Source organism: Protopterus annectens, chromosome 5.part0 (assembly GCF_019279795.1).
Source record: "Protopterus annectens isolate FY-2018-M chromosome 5.part0, PAN1.0, whole genome shotgun sequence".
NCBI classification, from domain to species: domain Eukaryota; kingdom Metazoa; phylum Chordata; order Ceratodontiformes; family Protopteridae; genus Protopterus; species Protopterus annectens.
In genome coordinates this window covers 1,453,422,049-1,453,444,544 of record NC_056735.1, presented here as the reverse complement: position 1 = coordinate 1,453,444,544, position 22,496 = coordinate 1,453,422,049, and positions in this window count along the sequence as shown.

Below are 22,496 nucleotides of genomic sequence, written 5' to 3'. Positions count from 1 at the left end.
TCTTTCCACAAAGGGCAAACGTCCAGTCTGGTGGACCCCAGCCATTAACAAACTTTACAATAAGAGGAGAAAGCTATTACATGATAGAACAAAATCCATAAAAGGGAAGTCACCCTGATCATTATTAGTAAAAAAATACGAGCACTCATAAAATCAACTAAGGCCAGTTTTGAGAGAAAAATTGCCATGGATTCAAAGGACAATCATAAGGCCTTTTTCAGCTATGTTAGGAACCTGGGTGGAAACTCACAGATATGCTCAGAATTAGTCCAAAATGATACAAAAATCACTGAACCCACAGACATTGCCAACATACTGGCAGACAGGTTCAGTGCAAACTTCACCCCCTCCCCCTAAAGGAGAGATAACTATCCCAGCCGAGTGTAGCCTCCCGGACATCTCAAATGCGCAGGTGAAAGCTGCTCTCTCTAAAGCTAAAACACAGCATCAATGGGACCGGATGGTGTCCCCGGCTGTGTGCTACACGAGCTAAATGAGGAATTAAACCCGCACATAAGGCAGCTGTTTAATCTCAGCCTTACCACAGGATACGTGCCCAAGGAGTGGCGACGGCAACTGTGGTCCCACTCCACAAAGGTGGCGCCTCACGGACCCTGGTAATTACCGCCCCATAAGCTTAACAAGTCTAGTCTGCAAAGCTATGGAGAGGATCATAATGGAGCTCATAAACAAAGATATAGGGGACTTGCAGACATTGGACCCGACCCAGTTTGGCTTTGTCAAGGGAAGATCATGCCTTTTGAACTTGGTCGACTTCTTCGAAATAGTCACCAAGGCCATTGATGAGGGAAAGGCAGTCCATACAGCCTACCTTGACCTTGCAAAGGCTTTCGACACAATACCCCACTCGGGTATTGTAGAAAAACTTACCAGCTTAAATGTAAACCCATATGTCACAAGATGGGTTGCAAACTGGCTTAAGGACAGAACCCACAGGGTTAGAGTTGCTGGCGCTGTGTCAGACTCCAAGCCGGTCACAAGTGGTGTCCCACAGGGCTCGGTTCTTGGCCCCCTATTGTTTGGCATCTACTTCTCAGAAGTACAGGCCAACATGGGAGGACTTTGGCTGACAAAGTTTGCAGATGACTGCAAACTGGGCGCCATAGTGGAAAGTGCATCGGACACTGATATCCTTCAGAAGGGACTCACGGAAACAGATAGCTGGTGCCAGAGCCATGGCCTGAAGTTAAATGCCAAAAAATGTATAGTCATACCCTTCGGGAAAAACAAGGTAACCCCAAGCTACCATATAGGTGGCAATCCACTAAGCACAGAAGAGGTTATCAGGGACCTGGGGACCCAGGTTGACAGTGGCCTTTCTTTTGACACTCACATTGCTAAAGTGGTTAGAAAGACCTTCTACATTGCCCACCTGATCATGAAGGGATTCACATCCAGATCTAGTGAGGTCATTGTTCCCCTGTACTCTTCACTTATCAGACCAATGATCGAAAGTACAATGCCCCATTCGGGATGTATCTCACCCGACATCTGCAGCAATTGGAGAGACCCCAAAAGTTCCTCACCAAAAGGATAAAGGGACTCCAAAATCTGTCATATGCTGCCAGATTGAAGAAACTCCAGCTCTATTCAGTCGCATACCGTCTGCTCAGAGGTGACATGTGCCTGACATACAAGGCCATGTCCAACCCGGAATTAATGGACATGCTCCACCTCAAAAAATCCAAATCCACCAAAACCACTAGAGCAAGCGACTTAAACCTTAGCACGGATATAAATAGGACGTGCTGGAGGGATAGATTTATCACTCAGAGACTCCCTATGCTGTGGAATAAAATCCCGGTCCATGTGAGGCAGAGCACCTCGCTGACTCTGTTCAAGAGAAATCTAGACCTGTGGATGGGAGATCGTAGGTTTACCCCGGGAATCATCTCTGGGTCACTGCTGGACAGAGGCACAACAAACTAATGGGCACAGTATTTTTTCATATAAGGGGTGGCGTAAGCCACAATAATTTGGGCTAGGCTTATAAATGCCTTAGGGCAGATAGCCTAGTATAAACCTATGAACCTATGAACCTATGAACCAATTCCATGGCCAACAATACTGGGGAATGGAGAAACTCTCCAGGCAGAACATAGCAGTCTTGAAGTTTCATTTGTGTCACTCTAACATAACTGACCATGTATTTCTGAAATACCCATGGAGCAAGGAAACACTGGGATGCCAACATCTCATGGCTTCAGGATCTGGTATTCAGTCCTGTTCTCCAGTGTGGAGTTTTGCAGGCTCTGTGTCTTTTGATGTAGGTTTATTCCAGGTGCTGTGGTTTCTTGCCATCTTCCAAAAGTATACTGGTTAACTAGCTACACTAAAACTGTCTATATATAATATATATTTTATATAGTCACTGACGCACATATTTATTTATTTATATATTTGTCAAATGGGTAGATACACTGGTCAGAAGACTATTTACGTATGACCCTGGCCAATATGGCAAAGACTATAACATAACTGTATATGCAGCTGCTGTGCAGGGGTGGTTGAGGTGCTACATGACTGTTTTTCATTTCAAAACATGGCTGCTTCAGTGGTGCTGAGTTGGGTTAAGTTGGCTACAGCATCCCAGTGGAGGCTTCACTGACATTGTGGTTGTATGCTTATGGAGGTGGTATGTATAAGTTAGGGAGAGTGGGGGCAAAGTCCCACCACAGGGGTATGTAAGGAGAAGCCCCCCACAGAAAGCATGTTTGTTTTTAAGTTTAATTTGTATGTCACGTCATGCATAGCTCTCAAATAATCAGGGACATATTTCAACAGAATCAGGAACAAACCCAGAAAAAATCAGGGACAATGAGGGACATTTTTACAATATTAATACTATTAACCTGAGACACTGGCACAATAAACAAATGTTAACTACTATACATTTTGTGAAATAAAATCTATAACTTTTACTTACTGCCATTATTTATTGAGTATAATTCACCACCTTTCCTCCAAGAGTCACCAGTTTTAGGAGGGATTAAGAGGGATAGAGCTAAATTTTGGAGTCAAAATCAGGGACATCCCTGGAAATCAAGGACAGTTAAGAGGTATGGTGTGTGTGCAGGTGTCTGCTTACAGTTGTAGTGGAAAGAGGAAACTGACAACATGTTCTGGTTAATTTAGATGATCTGCTTCCTTTACATAGAGTTAGGTGTGTGTTTATTATGTATGTATGCATGTGTCAATGTTTTGAGGGTGACAGTGGGGTTGATTTAGGTAGGGGTAGTCGCTACTGCATGTCAGTAATGGAGTGTATCTCATTTGTTTGTGTATGCACTTGATTCTTTTTCAATGTTTTGTGTGTGTGTGTGTGTGTGTGTGTGTGTGTGTGTGTGTGTGTGTGTGTGTGTGTGTGTGTGTGTGTGTGTGTCTGTGGGGAAATTTGATGATATATCTAACTATATATGTATATATATATATATATACAGATATAAATATACATATATATATATAGATAGATAGATAGCTATATGTAGGAATATACTATTTAATCCAGGAAATACCATTTAGCGTAATTCCTCCAACTATCAGTAGGAACCAAGAGTTAGATGGGCTCTATCTTCTTCTTTCGGCTTTTCCCGGTTAGGGGTCGACACAGCGGATCACCTGTCTGCTCATGATTGGCAGTAGAGTTTTACAGTGTTGAGTTGCCAGCCCAGTGCCCAACCTTCCACAGAAGGCACACACATGCATGCACTCACACCTAGGGCCAATTTAGAATGTCCAATCCACCTACAGCATGTCTTTGGGATGTGGGAGGAAACCGGAGCACCCGGAGGAAACCCACGCGACCACAGGGAGGACATGCAGACTCTGCACAGAAGGCACCCCAGCCGAGGATCAAACTGGAGAACCTCTTACTGTGAGGCGGCAACACTAACCGCTGCACCACCATGGCCGATGGGATCTATAAGCCCAAGAATTCAGCTTCAGTGAGCCCCAATAATATCAAAAGATGCCTCCTAAATAGCCTAAAACGTGACCTATCAGGGCCACTGGTGTTACTATTCAACCATAGCCTCTGCACAGGCTTCATGCCACACAAATGGAAGACTGCAAAGGTCATCCATCTGCACAAGGATGGAGCATCAATGGATCCTGGGAATTACAGACCCATTACTCTGACTAGTCTCATATGCAAAGCCATAGAAAGAATTATTATAATAATGATTACCAATGACATGACATAGGAAACCTTTATACAGTGGACCCAACCCAGTTTGTTTTTGTCAAAGGCAGGCCATGCCTACTGAACCTGGTGGACTTCTTTGAGAAGATGAGGACAAAATGGTGCAAACTGCCTACCTTGACCTTGCTAAGGAATGTGATACAAAACCACCTCTCTGGCATTGTAAAGAATCTGTCATAATTAGGCATAAACTCCTATATAACTTGGTGTAGAGACAACTGGGTCACAGACAGGGCCCAGGAAATTAGAATTGGACAGACCACCTCCAGAAAGAGACCAGTTACTGGTGGAGTTCCCCAGGGGTATTTACTGGGGTTGCTCCTCTTTGGCATCTATTCTTCAGAAGTCAAGGCCAATGTCAGGGGCCTCTGGCTTACCAAGTTTGCAGATAATTGCAAACTAGGAGCAATCATAGAACCCCCCCCCCCAAGATACTAACATTTTTCAGGATGGTCTAACACAGACAAAAGCCACAGATTAAAACTCAATGCCAAAAAATGTATAATCATAATTTTTGGGAAGTCAGCCACCTAAGAAAACTACCTCATTGATAAAACTCCCCTAAAAGTAGACACAATAGTCAGGAGTTTGGGAGTTCATGTAGATAGTAATCCGTTTTTTGACCAACATGTGTCTAAGGTTGTAAGAAAATCATTCTATGTCACTCAGATTAAAAGTAAGAGTATGTAGGTCCAAGGAAGTCATTGTGCCACTGTACTCACACATCATCAGAGCTATCTTTGAGTATAATGCCCACTTCTGTATGCAGATGACCTGGCACATGCACCAACTGGAACGTCTACAAATGTTCTTCTCAAAAAGAATACAGGTAGTAAACATAATGTCCAATGCATATCACCTCTAAGCCCTATATGTATACTCCTACAGATTGCTGAGAGGCAATTTATGCCTGGTATGTGTGTGCCTTCTGTGGAAGGTTGGGCGCCGGGCTGGCAACTCGACACTGTAAAACTCCACTGCCAATCATGAGTGGACAGGTGATCCGCTGTGGCAACCCCTAACCAGGAAAAGCCAAAAGAATAAGAAGAATACAAGGCAGTCTTGGATCCTGTGTTTGCATATCTACAAAATGAACAGCACCAGAACTACTAGATCAAAGGATTTAAACTTTGCTTGTGACTTAAATAGGACATTTTGGAGTGGCAGGTATGCATCTCAGAGAATCCCCGTTGTCTGAAATAGGCTTCCAATCCATGTGAAGCAGAGCCCTTCCCTAATTCTATTCAAGTACAATCTGGACCAGTGGATGGAAAATTGGAAATTCACCCCTTGTATGGAACCTTTATTTCTGATGGACAGGGGAAGCCATTAAGTGATCCTATAACTAACATATACCCCTTGAAATAACCTTTATAGCACAATAACTTGTGGGATACATTTGGGTTGCATAGTTAAGGTTGTAAAGGCCCCAGTAGTCATTAGCTAGTATAAATGTATGAATCTATGATCACACACACACACACACACACACACACACACACACACACACACACACATATATGTATATGTGTATGTATATATATATATATATATATATATATATATATATATATATATATATATATATATAAAGAGAGAGAGAGACAGAGACAGAGATATATATATAAATATATACACACACAAATTTATAGTTTCACAAAACGTGCACACTGATGTGAAAGCCCAATCACAGAACCTATTGTAAGTCAAGTTTATACCAATAAAAAAAAAAAAAAGTCTGCCTGGTGAAGTATTGCTGAGCAGCCAGATTTTCCAATGACATATACTCGATAAGCCTTTATAATATATTTAAGAAGGTTGGGACAAAATATGAAAAAACAAACAGGAACATTCTGCAAACCTCTGAACAGCTGGCAGGTATGCTTACCAGCAGTGGCAGTGCTACAGGTGGGCAAAGGGGGCCACACACACACCACCTGTGATATTGTGTGTCCCGGTCATGGAATACCAAAAAAAAAAATTTTTACCAGCGCAGTGCAACCATTATTGTACTAACTCTGTTGTCTTTTTTTTTTTTTGGGGGGGGGGGGTAGGATATGATAGCCACACGAGAGTGAATGTCAGAAAAAACATGCATGCTGTGCCCTAGTACCCACATTCTTTTTTTGTTGTTGTTATGGTTTATAAATTAGGTATGGCTGATTTATACAATGAGTTGAGACCTACTAAATTGTCATGTTGTTTCTCCGAACATTCACACAGTTGCAACCACCGACTTGAGCTGGGCCATAGTGCACATGCCATCAATTTACATTTGGAGATGTGATTGGAGGTTCTAGTCAGGTTATCTAATTCCATGATCCTGAATAGCTCCTCCAACTGGATATCCATTTGCAGCTGATGAAGGCATGTTGTAGTAGACAGTTTGAATAGAGCTTAGCTCAGACAGTAGAATTCAGCAAAAATAAATAACTAGCAGTAGTTGCATTTTTTACTACATTAAAGTTAGTAGTTTCTCTACAGCTAAAATAATTTGAAGTTGAAATTTTAAATTGAAAATCTGGTAGCAGCTCAGGCAGCAAGCAACACACAGCACAGCAACAGCCAAGAAACTTTTTTAATTTTCTTAGCAGGACGGTGTTTGTGGAAAATAATCCCAAGGAAAGAATTATTGTTGAGAGAGACAGAAAGTGTGTGTGTGTGTGTGTGTGTGTGTGTGTGTGTGTGTGTGTGTGTGTGTGTGTGTGTGTGTGTGTGTGTGTGTGTGTGTGTAAAAGGGAGGTGGTGGGTCATACCTTTCAATTGTCCAGATTTTTGCAGAATGTCCAGATTTTTGCCTCATATTTTTGGTCTGTTTCTCATAAAATTGTGTTTTTCTTGAAAAATCTTTGGCAAATAATTGAAGACTGAAGTCAGAAAATAATGGCAGCCATTTGAGCTAAAGCTCATATCCTTCAGAAAATTCATACTAAGGCAAAGCTTGTTGTTCTATCAACTTTCTACATTTGTAAGAGCAATACTTAAACTGTGTCCATACTTTTGGGCCCTTATCCCCACATTATTTGTGGCTTTGTCCAGATTTCTTGCTCTAGTCTAGTCTAAGAGATTGAGAGGTATGGGAGGTATAAGAGGGAGATAGGGGTGTATGTGAGTGTCATATCTCTCAGCTGTACAGATTATCATAGAATGTCCAGATTTTTGCTTCCATTTTTGGTTTGTTCCTCATAAAAAGTTGTCTTTTTTTGTTTTGACAAATCACTGGAATGAACTAAGGTTGGGCAGCCACAGTGGTGCAGCGGTTAGAGTTGCCACCTCACAACAAGAGGTTCTCTGGTTCGATCCTCGGCTGGGGTGCCTTCTGTGCGGAGTCTGCATGTCCTCCCTGTGGTCGCATGGGTTTCCTCTGGGTGCTCCGGTTACCTCCCATATCCCAAAGACATTCTGTAGGTGGAATGGGCACTCTAAATTGGCCCTAGGCATGAGTGTGTGTGTGCCTTCTGTGGAAGGTTGAGCGCTGGGCTGGCAACTCGACACAGTAAAACTCCACTGCCAATCATGAGCAGACAGGTGATCTGCTGTGGTGACCCCTAACTGGAAAAAGCCAGAAGAAGAAGTAGTAATGACATGGGTTTAAGTTTCAGTCTTCATGTCCTTCAAAAATGCACTGTAATACAAATCATGTTATTCTAGCAACTTTCTAAGTTTATAAGAGCAATATTTAAAATGTGCCCCTAATTTTGGACCTTTGCCCAGATTTCTTGCACTAAGAGGTATGGAGGGAGGTGTGTGTGTGTGTGTGTGTGTGTGTGTGTGTGTGTGTGTGTGTGTGTGTGTGTGTGTGTGTGCGTGTATGTGTAAGAGGGAGGTAGGTGTGTGTGTGTGTGTGTGTGTGTGTGTGTGTGTGTGTGTGTGTGTGTACATCATAGAATGTCCAGATTTTTGCCTTCCATTTTTGGTTTGTTCCCCATAAAAATTTGTCTTTTTTTGTTTTGACAAATCACTGGGATGAACTAAGGATTAAAGTTACTAAGTAATGACATGGGTTTAAGTTTCAGACTTCATGTCATTCAAAAAATGCACTCTAATACAAATCCTGTTATTCTAGCAACTTTCTAAATGTATAAGAGCAATATTTAAAATGTGCCCCTAGCTTTGGACCTTTGCCCAGATTTCTTGCACTAAGAGGTATGGTGTGTGTGTGTGTGTGTGTGTGTGTGTGTGTGTGTGTGTGTGTGTGTGTGTGTGTGTGTGTGTGTGTGTGTGTGTAAGTAGGTAGCATACCCCTCAAATTCCAGGTTTTTGCGGAATGTCCAGATTTTTGCCCCATATTTTTGTCTGTTCCTCATAAAAAGGATTGAAGTTGCTAAATAATTACATAAATGTAAGCTTTAGGACTTCACATCCTTTAGAAAAATGCATACTAACATAAATCCTCTTATTCTAGCAATTTTCTAAGTTCATAAGAACAATATTTACTGTATAATCTGTCCCTATATATTTTAGGCTTTGTCCAGATTTGTTGCGCTAAGAAGTTGAGGTGTGTGTGTGTGTGTGTGTGTGTGTGTGTGTGTGTGTGTGTGTGTGTGTGTGTGTGTGTGTGTGCGTGTGTGTGCGTGTGTATGTGTGTGTCTGTGTGTGTAAGAGAGAGAGAGATGAGAGTGAAATGCCCTAGTTAGGGTTAGCAGGTGGTTAGTAACTTGCCTAGGCTTAAACCCTGTACCTTAGCTACAGCAAACAAGAGCCTGAATCCTATCTACCCCAACTACTAAGCCGAATTTTTCAAGGAATTGAGTTTCAGGTGCATTTTTCAACGAATTTAGTTTTAAGTGCATTTTTAAGGACTTGTGAGCTTCAATTGAAGAGAAGTTTTCTGCTGCTCATGCTAAGTCTGTTTACTATGTGCAACTGTTTTATTTAGCAAATGGTATCACTATTGTGGCATAGAATTTTAAAGCATTGTTAGTAGTACAATAGGTAGCATACTTCTTTCTTGATGCAGAAGGCTGTGGGTTCTACTCCCACAGTATGTAGACAGATTGCTAATATTGTGTTGTATTTTAAGTGGGTGGGGTACTGAGTATGTCCTCCTTTGGATGACATGCCTAGTAGCCATGAACATGTTTTCAGTTTGTCATGCATTCACTATTGCAATATTACCAGCTTACCATTTTTTTAATGTAACATAGGCAATTTATTCTTCAAGGGCAGCAGGCACTGAATCTGTAGATGAAACACCGAAATATAAAGTTGTTTGCTAGCAGCAACCCTTTCATTAGTTATAGATCTCATTAATGTGGAATTATTTAGATGACTTTTTCTTCTTGTAGAGATTGTGCATATTGACTGATATTGGTGGATTGTAATCACCAAAGTTTGAGTGGCCTTTTATGGTTGAAATGTTCTGAATTTGGCAATTTTGTCATTATTGGCTTATATGTTTTGTTTCATTGCTTACTGGAAACATGTTCAAACCTATAAATTTAAAACATGCTCTAACAAGTGGTGCAGTATTATATGAGAGATATAGTTTAATTATTATATATTATAAAGTAATACAATCGGGAAGGTGAATCAAATAACTTTAGCATAGTCCTAAAGATGTGTGCAAGGGGCCTACGATTTGTAAACAGCCCAAAGGTAAACTTAATCCGCCACTGGCCAGATGCATTTTATTTGAATATGAGTTTCAATGCTTTTTCATTGAATATGAATTTCAAAGCCAGAGAAGTTTTAATGCTGAGTTTGTATTCATTGTGAGACTGCATTGCTTTGTTTAGTGAATGTCTATCAGTGTTTGTGCTACAAAATTTAAAATAAAAGTTTTAAATTAAATCCAAATATCTGTAATCATTTTACAAGTAAAGTAAAGTAAAACAAAAAAACAGTATGTACACTTAGAGTGTTGAACAGTGTTTATGGCAACTGTGGAAAAATAGCCAGTAATGGGACACTGGAATGGCTGCATGGGGGGGGGGGCGGGGGGGGGGGGGGCTCTGGATTTGCACCCCTTGGAAAAAAGTCTGTAGGTGCCCATGTACATACTATATATATATGCATATATATATATATATATATATATATATATATATATATATATATATATATAAATATATATATATATATATATATATATATGTATATACACCCTTGGACTACTTAACATATGTTTTTCTGGTTTCTGACTTTTTTGAAATTGCAATTTAATGACTGTAAATGAATATTTCTACAATGATCATCATTCCCTAGTAAAATTCACATAGCAAGTAGCCTTTTTCAAAGTAATGGTAGATGATTATCCACTATCGTCCTTAACAATTTGCTGTGAGAAGTGATTTTTATTGTATTATTAAGAGAGAACATTTTATTTATTTTTTCATGAAAGAGGATTTGGAGAAAAAAGAAGTATTTGTGTGTGTGTGTGGGGGGGGGAGTGTTGGACCCAAACACAATGTATGCATACTGCCACCTTTTTGTTTACAACAAAGCACTGCTTATAACATCGGTCAACTTCTTTTTCTTCCACTTTGGTGCCTGCAGTTAGAACATTTTTGTATCACTGTAATGTTGACTGTTTTCCCATTATGCCATCAGTTTTGAGTGGTAACTGCCAATTACTAACCAAGCACTAATTCTGACTCCCTTTAATTAGTTAATTATGAAAGCTACTCCATTTCTTCTGCAAAATCCCTGTCCATAGAAAAGGCATGTTTTTTATCTGATGTAAAATTCCATTTATTTTACTAATTACAGCTCCTGAGATGCTAACATTTATTGATAAGTAATTAATGGTAAACACAAAATGAAATGAAACAATTCTGAAATTGTTAGACCTGCTGATAAAATTAACAATGTGGTTATTTTGAAAAACAATATCTTAATATGTGTATATAGTATTTAAAAGATTTGCATACATATAACAGTATGAAGTAGAAGGTTTATCATTAATCTGTTACTAATTGGAAGTTCCTTGATTAATAAAGGTGTGAGATTAGATTACTTCTTGGACAAAGATTTTGAGAAGATTCATTGACCCTTCTAAAGCTAGAAAACCTATTTTTTGCTGTTTACCTAAAATTCACAACAATGTTATAATCCACTAGGCTGGCCTGTTGTTTCTGTTTGCGGTACTGTACTAGAAAATGTGAGACATATAATAAATGATTTTGTAGATTTTCTTTCATGTATTAGACATTTGTCTGACTTATTGCTTAAATTGCGTAGCATCTCATAGTCTGCTGACATGTATTGATTACTTTTGGGTATTAAATATATACCAGCATTAAATGTGAGCATTGTTTGGATGCCTTACTGTATTTCCTGTTTGACTGTCCTATGTCTGTTTATAAAACTGAATTGTTAGATTTTTGTTTACATATTTTTTATGTTTATTAATCACATTTATCATCAACTTACTAGCACTGCAACTGAGGCACCGTTTGACCCTTCATATGCTTGAATTTTGATGGGTTTATTTGAGATTCAAGATATTTATAGTTCTAAGTTTTGTTTTGATTATTTTATTATTTTTGTATATGTTAATACTAGAGTTAGGATATTTTTACTAGTTGTGTGAACAAGAATACCATTAAATGTTTTGGATGTTTCTTTAACTTTAAAGGTAAATTACATTCTATATTTTTATTAAACCCAGTGGGGTGTGATTATTTTGATGCTACTAGACATCATACTACCTATTCAATTTCATAGCTACCATATGGTGAAATACTTCTCCAGCCAGGACCTCCGCAGCCTCGCTGAGGCTTTAAGGCAAACTCTGTAATTCAGAAGCTGTTAGTATTACCCTATTGCCCCGGCTTCAAAGGCTTAACAGATGAGTGAAATGTACAGTTACTTGTGCCATTCACATTTCTCTGCAGTGGAGGAATGTTTCTACTGACTGAGTTGTTTTTATTTGCATATAGTATTTTATACTTTTGGTGATCATGTTGCCACTATCCTAAAAGTACAGTGCAATATAAAACAAATGCAACTTTGGTCGTCATCTGTCTATTTTATATGTTATTGCATTGTAAGGATAGTGTTGACTTCTTTGTTGTTGAACTGGTGTAATTTTTCCTCACTGAAGCATAATTGCCATTGTGCATTACTTCATGTTTCTGTTGTTAACTACTTCCCCTAGATTTGTTGCACTGTGATATACTAACAATTCATGCAGGCCATGATGCTTGAGCAGAATAAAGATTATCAAGATTTTGTTATTAGACTGTGGCAGTTAACTGCTTTTTCATAGTAAAATGGTCTATCATTTTAAGAATTTATTGCATGTGACTAGAAAAATACCACAGCAAGAATATAGCCTGGGAAGTGGGAACAGGCAGCTTGTTCAATGCGTTGTCATTCTTTATTTATAATACCCTAACCTGGAAAGGAAACATTTGGGTTGTGTTTTTTAAAACGTTATGGTCATTCTGAGCAAGGTGATGTTTTATTACTAATAATGGTAAGAAATTAAATAGCAAGTTACATAGTATCCACAAAATTGTGTATGAGTTAAGAATACATTAATGTTGTGCTGCGTTTTAAATCTAAACCCTTTGACCACCCACTTAGATGAGGAAACTGCATATTTTGCATTTACAAAACCTGCTAGTCAGCTGTACTTGTATCCTTGTGTTTCGCATGAAGTATCCAGGCTTTTTAGCAGACATGGAGGCTGTCAGAAGACATAAGCTGGTTGTTGACCTGCTTCATTTGGTTAGCAAGGCATTAAGCCAACTTGCAATGTGTCCTGCTTACCATATATTAGAGGCAGTTGTTTTATACAAAAATGTATACATTATCTTGAAATTCTTGATCTATATGCTACTTGCTAAAATGTGATTTTATATGCATTAATTTGTTTATTTTAATTACTTTTTCTCTAAAATAAATATGTAGTGTTTGAGGGTACATATTTATTTGCAAGTACAATACTTTTATTAGGGTTGTTACAGAAGATGATAGAGATGTCTGGGTATTAGTTTAATTTTCATTCTTTTAGTAGACCACCAGTGTTTAAATAATATTAGGCAGAGCTTGCATGAGCTCTTGATGGATGTCTAATGGTGAGGGTCCATCAGTGCTGGAAATGCAAGACTAAACAGTACCCTGGTAAACAAACTAAATAAATAAGTAAATAAAATAAATATATACTAAGAAAGCCTTATTTAAATTGATGACACTAATAATCATAAGTATTTTCTTATGGGCTCTTCCACTATTAAGGTACAGTGATTACATATTATATATTGCAATTAGTGGGATGCCAGACTGTGTAATATATCTGGTTTTGTTTATTTTATGGCATTTTCAGAACAGGTTAAGCTGGCATTGGTTTATACTCTATGGTAAACCTCCTCATGTGTACTGGTATATGCATGTGTGTCAAAGGATGGGGTGCTGGTGTTGCTGTCAGGTGTACTGAGTTATACATGTGTGCCAAAGGGTGGGGTCTTGGTATTGCTGTCAGGTGTACTGGTATATGCATGTGTGCCAAAGGAAAGGGATTGATGTTGCTGTCATGTGTACTGGTATATGCATGTGTGTCTAAGGATGGGGTGTTGGTGTTGCTGCCATGTGTACTGCTATATGCATGTGTGCCAAAGGATGGGGTGTTGGTGTTGCTGAGCTTGGCCTCTGTTCTTGAATCACATGCACGTCACAGACATTCATGTCTCTTTAGAACATATTGTCAGTGAGGCAACAGTAGATGACAGCCCACCTCCCAAAATAGCACATAAGAGAATTTCTTAAAGGTCTCAATGCATTTTACAGAATGGAAACTGTGATTTATATTGCAGGTATGGATATCCATGAATCATTCCAAAAAAGTGAAGCACTGCCAAAGTGGATGTGAAGGTCGAAGACAGCACTGCTCCTCAGACTCAAATGTTGCATACTGGTAGTTCTGACACCAGTACCATATTGGGCATAGATACCTGAACATAGTGGGAACATAGTTATAATGATGAAGATAGCATTGCACTGTGGAATCTGACATTGAAGTATCATATGTAGTAAATACTGAGACAAGTAAAAAAAGTTACTGAGATACGTGCAAGTGAAATATATATGAAAAATCCTCCTGGCCCTTCTGATATAAGACAAGGTTGAAAATGTATCGCTATACAGCTGAAGCTTGTTTCATTCCTTGCAACTAAATTTCGACAAAAGTGGAGATATTTAATCCCAAATGGTTTAGCAGTTTTCCATGGATTGAATATTCTCAGTCTGAGGGTGCAGCATATTGCTTTCCATGCTAGCATTTGCTCAGGTAACAAGTACCAATGTATTTGTCAAACATGGTTTCCAGAACTGGGAAAAAAAGCAGTTAGAAAAGAAGGATCAGTGACTGTGCACAATGGGTCTGACATGCAGGCAGCATGTTATACAGCATGATGTGATTTCAAGGAGAAGACAAGAGAAGAACGGACCCTCAGACAATGCTCAGTGAATATTATTGCAAACTTATTAAAGAAGATTGTCACTATGTAAAAAGCAATATGTGATATCTTGAAGTTAACTGCAACATAATGCATTGCACAAAGAGAACACAGAGAAGACTCTGAACCAAGGGAATTTTTTGGAAATTCTCCACGTGGTTACAAAACATGATGATATAGTTAAAAGAAAACTGACAGGTGCGAGAAATGCTAAATATACACACCACAGCATTCAAGATGAGCTCCTTAATATTCTGGTAAGGTTAGTAAAACAACAAATTACTGAAGAGATTGCAGCAGTTGAGGCATTTTCAGTTCAAGTAGATGAGTCAAAGGATGTTTCAAAAATGGAGGCGCTGACACTTGCTATGTGTTACATATGTAACAGTGAATTCCATGCAGATGTCCTAGGCTTTCAACAAGCACAAAGCCTGTATGCAGCATCTTTGATGGATACAATAATGCTAGTGCTGGCAGATAACACAGATATAAACATGTACGTACGGCAGTGCTATGATGGTGCCAGTGTTATGAGTGGGGATGCAGCTGGAGTTTAAACAAAGTTTTGTGATAAAGTTCCAAAAGCCACTTATATATATATTACTACATTCACAGGTTGAACTTTGTCATTGTGGACAGTGTCATAAAATTTCAAATGTCTGATACGTTTGTGTTACTGCAGAATTTATACAATTTCATTAGTGGCTCAGCTGTCCATACCTACTTCATTCAAATGCAAAAAGAAATTATGCCTAGGACAGTGCCAGTAGAACTGAAGCATTTATCTGATACCAGCTGGATCCGTCGATTTGCAGCATGTCACAGTGTACACAAGATCATGCAGGCTATTCTGGAGACCCTCCAGAACTATAAACAACTAGTGCTTCTTGTAGACTTCAAGCTGAGGCACTTTTAAATGCACTAGACAGCATTTTTACCATTAATCTTATCACTTTTGAGTTGATCCTTCAGAAAAATAGTATTGTTACTAAGGCCTTACAGACTTCACATCTCCAACTCTTGTGTGCTCTTCAGAGTGTAAGAAGCTTGAAAGAAGAGTTATGTGCAGGAAGGCATGACAGAGAGTCTGAATTTGGTATATGGTCTGCACTGTGGATAGAAGCAGAAAAGGTAGTCCACAATAACATTTTGCCTCAACCCCTTCAGACGTCTCATGTAAGAAAAAGACAAGTTGCACAACAGAATGACATCAGAGTGATTACAGCAGGACATTGTTCAGTTCTACAAACAAAAGATGATTTTCAAAAGCATCTGATGTTATGTAGTCCTATCTCGCCGTAATTCATGCTGGATGGGTTTGGAGCCGAAATTCGGCCGATACTAAAGTTTGAGAGCTTTCACTGGCTCGAGGCTAACCCCTATCCCATGGTGCCTCACTGCAATTCCCCAGATCTCGTTTGCTGCGGAAGCTTCAAGGTTGTTTCTTTACTGGCTCATTGACTAAGTAGAAGATTTTTTGTTAAATCTTGATATTTTTCTCTAGTTTTTCTGTATTCTTCTATCTAAATAGTTGTTATTCTTTACCTGTGTAATTGTAGTGAGTGCTTGATACCCTGTCCCACTTTCTTAGGATCGTATGGCCCATTATAGTTAGAGGGCCATAGTTGCCCGTTTAAATTAGAGGGCCTTTCCTCTCGGAGTGCTTGACCGTTTTCCTTAAAAAAAAAAAAAACTTTCTTCTCTTCATAGCTTGCCTTTTTGTTATTATTGTTGTTATTGTAAGAGGAAGCACATTGACTCACCTGAGTCTGTGACGTCAAACAGTGATTTGGATGAGTCAGAAGGGTCCCCAAGATCGCCCTCTGAGGATGTCTCTTTTACAGACATTCTTGAAATCCTTAGACAGAGGGGTGATTGGAAGGCCTCTAACCCTACTGAGGATGAATCTGTCTACCTTGAGGCCTTTGGTTCCCGACCTTCCACCGCCTGGGTGACACCACCATATGACCAACTCTTGGGGGTCATATCCCGGAAAGCTTGGACCTCCCCGGACACAGTAGAGCCCATCCCGAGGAGGCCAAACAAATTTATGACTGCTCCAGAAGACAAATTCTTTCTTTCTAAGGGCGTTTCTGTGGATGCTATGGTGGTAGCAATGGCCACAAAAAAGGAGTTGTCTGAGACATCTTCAAATATCCATCCTCCTAATAAAGAGTCCAGGACGATGGATAGGTATGGAAAGCATACTTTTTCTTTAGCGCTATTTACCTTGCGTTCGCTGAATTACCTGTCCCATTTTATTAGACTTCAAAGGGATCTCCTGAAGGAGTTGGGAGATACCCTTCAGGGTTCAGTAGCTTTGGGATCCATGGACAAGGTATCTGCACAGCTCTCCACCCTTACATCTATAGCTATCTCCTCCATGAGGCTGATTTCCTATGCAGCTGACAGAGCGAGCAGGGCAGCCGCAGCAGGAATTTCTCTTAGGAGACATTCCTGGATGCATCTATGCAACTTCACAGAATCCTTTAAGTCTTCCTTTACCAACATCGCCTTTGATGGTTCAAGTCTTTTTGGACCACAGGTAAAAGCGACTTTGACCAGGTGCGAGAAGGAAGGGAAAACCTTATCTGCTGTCAAAGTCCATTTCTCCCTTCCTTCTAGACCTTATCCCAAGGGTCAAACAAGAGGGAAAATGTGGTTCCGTAAATCCCAAAAAGGTTTCCCACAGGGACAAGGTCAACCCTCCCATAGAGGCAGAGGGGGGAGGGTATAATGGAAGACGCCACCCTTATGGCAGAGGAGGTCCACAAAATCAGGGAGATAGAGATACTTTCTCTGATCGTCCCTTCCATCGCCCCTGAAGGGTTGCCCGACTCGCCGTCTTTGGAGGCAGTTGGAGGTCGTCTTTCACTGTACCCAAGCACCTGGCTAGAAATTTCCCAAGATCGTTGGGTACAAACCATAATTTCCAGAGGTTACCTTATTTCCTTTGTTTCAGATCCCCCGGTAAACCAGTCTCTACCAGATGTGCCACCCATTCAATTAGACCGTGCAACATCAGAGGTCATCTCATTGCTTCAAAAAAGAGTCATCCCAAGAAGTCACCACAGAGCAAATAGGAACCGGAAATTACTCACAATTCTTTTTAGTTCCAAGAAAGACAGGGGACTGGAGATCAGTTCTAGATCTCAGCAAACTCAACAAGTCTGTAAAGAAATCAAAGTTCCATATGATCACTCTGGAGTCGATATTTCCCTTTATCAGGAAAGACAATTGGATGTGCTCCGTAGATCTTCAGGACACATACTACCATATCAAAATGGAGAGGCGCTTCAGAAGACATCTACATTTTCAGCTGGGAGCCAGTCATTTTCAATTTCGAACACTGCCCTTTGGCCTCACTACACCCACAGAGTGTTCACCAAATGCATGGCAGTGGTAACGGCTCACCTGAGACATCAAGGATTCCAGGAGTTTCCGTACTTAGACGACTGGCTCCTCAATGCTACCACCAAGCACCAACTAATCAGAACCAGGGACGAGACTCTATCCTTGTGCACCAGATTAGACATTACAATAAACCTATAAAAATCAGCCTTATCTCAATCGCAGCACATTGTCTTCTTAGGCTCAGACATAGACTCAACCACCATGACAGCAAAACTGACACCAGAAAGGATAGAATCATTGCACAACCAAGTCAGAATCTTGCTGCAGATAAACAAAGTACAGGCCAGGATAGTCCTTCAGGTTCTAGGGACTATGACTTCCACCATTCTCTTAGTTCCCCTAGCCCATCTGCACAAGAGAGTACTTTAGTGGCTACTATTTGCCCAGTGGTCAATGCAGGATCTCCCCTTGTCTCACCAAATACTCATCACAAACTCCTGCAAGAAGGATCTAACATGGTGGTTACATACGGATCTACTTCATCTAGATCGCCCACTTCCTCTCCCTCAACAAAATGCAGTCTTGACCATGGACGCTGACCAGATTGGGTGGGGGGGCATTATCTGGGAATGACAGTCCAAGGTATCTGGCAGGATGACAAGAACCACTTGCACATAAATGTTCTGGAGTTGAGAGCAGTGCTTTATGCTTTGCAGGCACTTCACAGTTCTCGTCCCACTGGGACAATTGTGATTCAGTCAGACAACATGTCTGTAGTGTGGTACATAAACAAGCAAGGGGGAACCAAATCTTACCCACTTTGTTGAGAGGCTCTCAGAGTATGGAAATGGGCGATGGACACTCAACGCTTTCTGGTAGCAACGCACATTCCAGGGAAGTCCGGTGTGATAGTAGACAAACTAAGTCGAGCAATTCTGATGCCTTACAAGTGGTCCCTGAATACAGATGTTGCAGAAGAGATTTTCCGCAAATGGGGCCAGCCTTGCTGCAACCTATTCACCACGTACATGAACACCAAATGCAGCAACTACTTTGCCCTAATTCCCCATCTGGGGATGTCACCCAGGGATGCTGTGGTCCACAATTGGCCTCTGGGACTCCTTTATGCTTTTCCACCCTTCCCTCTCATACCAAAAGTGATTCAGAAAGCAAAACTGTTGAAGAGTACCCTGATCCTCATTGCTCCTTACTGGCCTCGGCAAGTCTGGTTCCCCTTCCTGTGGCCCTATCTCTTGGAGGAACCATGGATTCTGGAACCATCTCCACACCTCATGATTCATCAGTCAGGACAGTTCCATCCTACCATCTAAACCCTGAAATTGACAGCATGGCTGCTCCAATTTCACGAATAGCCAGGTGCATTCCCCTTCCCCCTACAGTCAAACACATCCTGATTTATTCACACAAACCTTCCACCAAGAAATTATATTCCAGCAATTGGAAAAGGTTCTCCATTTTAGCAGCAAACCAAGGCATAGATCCCTACTCAGCTCCCATAGATTCTATCCTGTCCTTCCTGGCATCCATTTTTCAAGAAGGAGCTGCAGCTGCTACCATTAGAGTTCAGTTAGCTGGCATCTCTAATTATCATTTTGGCTACATAGGCAATCCAGTCATGTCCCACTCTTTATGCTAGACCTTTTTGAAAGGAGTCCTCCTTCTCAGACCTTCAATCAGGCAACCACCGGAGCCCTGGGACCTCAACCTAGTTCTCACATCTTTAATTTCTCCACCTTTTGAACCGTCTTCTTCATCTGATTTGAAATTGTTGTCTTGGAAGACATTGTTCTTAGTGGCTATAACATCTGCTAGGAGAGTCTCAGAATTACAAGCCCTCACCATTCGACCTCCTTATATTGTTTTCCTCAAGGATAGAGTCTCACTCAGAACTAATCCTTCCTTTCTTCCAAAGGTATGTTCAGAGCATAATCTCAACACATCTATTGAATTACCAGTTTTCTTCCCAAATCATAGTAACAAATCAGAATACAAACTACAGCAATTAGATGTCCACAGAATTCTCAGGTTTTACCTGCACAGGACTAAAGATTTTCAAAAATCGGACCAATTGTGTGTTTCCTTCTAGAAAAAACAAAGGCTTGCCCATCTCTAAGGTCACTTTGTCTAAATGGCTTTCAGACTGCATCTCATTTGCTTACGAAACTGCTACCTGCTAAAGTTAAAGGCCATTCAACCAGAGCAGTATCTACTTCATATGCTTTTAGATCAAAACTCCCAATTGATACCATTTGTGCAGCAGCTACTTGGGCAAGACCTCATACCTTTGTTATTCATTACAAATTGGATTTTTCCTCCTGGGACAGGTCATCCTTTGGGTCCAATGTGCTGAAGAGTCTCTTTTCTTGAGCCACCCGGGATAAAGGTGCTAGGGACGCTGTCCCATCCAGCAAGAATTATGGCAAGATAGGACTACATAACATAAAGAAGTTATGTACTTACCATAACATTCCATGTTTGTAGTCCGTCTCGCCTACATTCTTGTGTCCCACCCTCCTTCCTGTTTCCTGGAGGAACTGGTGGACTATCCTTTATGCTGTCTGACCTTGTTGTAGTTGTCCGTCCACTTGGCATGGATAGTAATACAAAGTTTTCTCTTTGTATGTGCATAGTTATTGATAGTTTACTAACTATTATGTACCTACATACTTTCTTGCAAACAAGATCTGGGGAATTGCCATGAGGCACCATGGGATAGGGGTTAGCCTCCAGCCAGTGAAACCTCTCGAGCTTTAGTATCAGCCGAGTCAGAGCCAAGAATCGGCTCCGAACCCATCCAGCAAGAATGTAGGCGAGATGGACTGCAAACATGGAACGTTATGGTAAGTACATAACTTCTTTTTTTTTATCAGCCCTTCACAGTATCATTGCTGAGCTAAACAGATGGTTTGACAATGACTACTGTGCAATATTAAAATCTGTTGAAGCGCTAACTCCAGGAAGGGATAGTTTCTTACAAGATGACATAATCCTTCCACTGGCACTCCACTAAGACTCAAATCAGTCAGCAGAACTACATGCTGCAAAGAGACTTCTGGACAGAAATCCTAATGAGGACATTAACAATATACATGCCCTCTTAAACTACTTGACTCCATACAAAGACACTTTCTTTGAACTACATAAGCTAGTTATCCTTAAACTTACTCTTCCTGTCACAACTGCTGGATGGAAGCAGTGTTCTTTTAGTAAGGTAAGAATGATAAACACATACCTTCGCAACAGAATGGCAGATGAAGGACTCATTACTTTAGCAGTTCTTTGCATAAACAACATATGGACACAGGACTTGGACATGGACAAAGATATAGACATATTTGTGAAAGTTCACTGTAATTGAAGAATTGTTTTGGTATAATTGTAATGAAATCATTGTATTATATTTGTAAAATGTTGTGAAAATGCATTTCTGATTTTTTCAGAAGTAAAACATAACGTTTTCTTTCCCAATGCCAGTGCAAGTAAGTGACTTGTTTGTTCTTTCTTATGCACTCAAGAAAGTTGGTAAAGCAAAAAATTTGTATTTTTCTGAACAATGCACACAAAGTTGGAGTTAACTCTTTGCAGTAGAAGCAGCAAGCACTTTTGTGCCCTCCATTCTGTAGAATGCATCCGCAGTTCTGTTCAAATCAACCAGACAGGTTCATTGGCATCTTGATTTCTGCGCATGGTGTGCTTCACAATCCAGACCAGCTCACTGGCATCTTCGATTAATGCACATGGCATGCTTCACAGTCCAGACAAGCTTATTGACATTGACATCTTCAATTTCTGCACATGGCATGCTTCTTCCGAATCCAGACAAGCTCATTAGCATATTTGATTTCTACACATGGCATGATTCAGAATGCAAACAAGTTGATTGGCATCTTCGATTTCTGCACATAGCATATGTCTGCTTCACAGTCCAGACAAGCTTATTTACATCCTCGGTGTCTGCACATGGTGTGCTTCCTCAGAATGCAGACAAGCTCATTAGCATTTTTAATTTTTGCACACGGTGAACTTCTGCTTCACAATCCAGACATGCTCATCTTCGATTTCTGTTCATGGTGTGTTTTAGAATTTCTATAAATGAAATCGTCGTATTCCTCAGAGGAGCGGTCACACTAACTCTGCATAAACTAGCAAGGTAAAATAAGCACAGACATTTACAACAAATACACAAACTTTTTACTTAACCTACCCCTCTACTTAGTATGCAAATTGCTCTGTCATACAGATTCTGATACTGTCTACCATTCCAATAAGAAAGAAAACACACTTGGTTACTGCAGAGAATGTTAGAAGGAAAACATTTAGTCTTTTGTATAATACCCTTTCTTTGGAAGGAGAATCCATGGTGTTTCAAGATGGATCCTGATAGCCTAAGCCTGTCTTTAGTTTCTCCCACTGACATCAAAGCCAAGGTCAGAAAGGCTGTCCACGACAATGGTGTAGTTAGAATCAAAGGTACTGGGGCTGATCCCACTACTGAA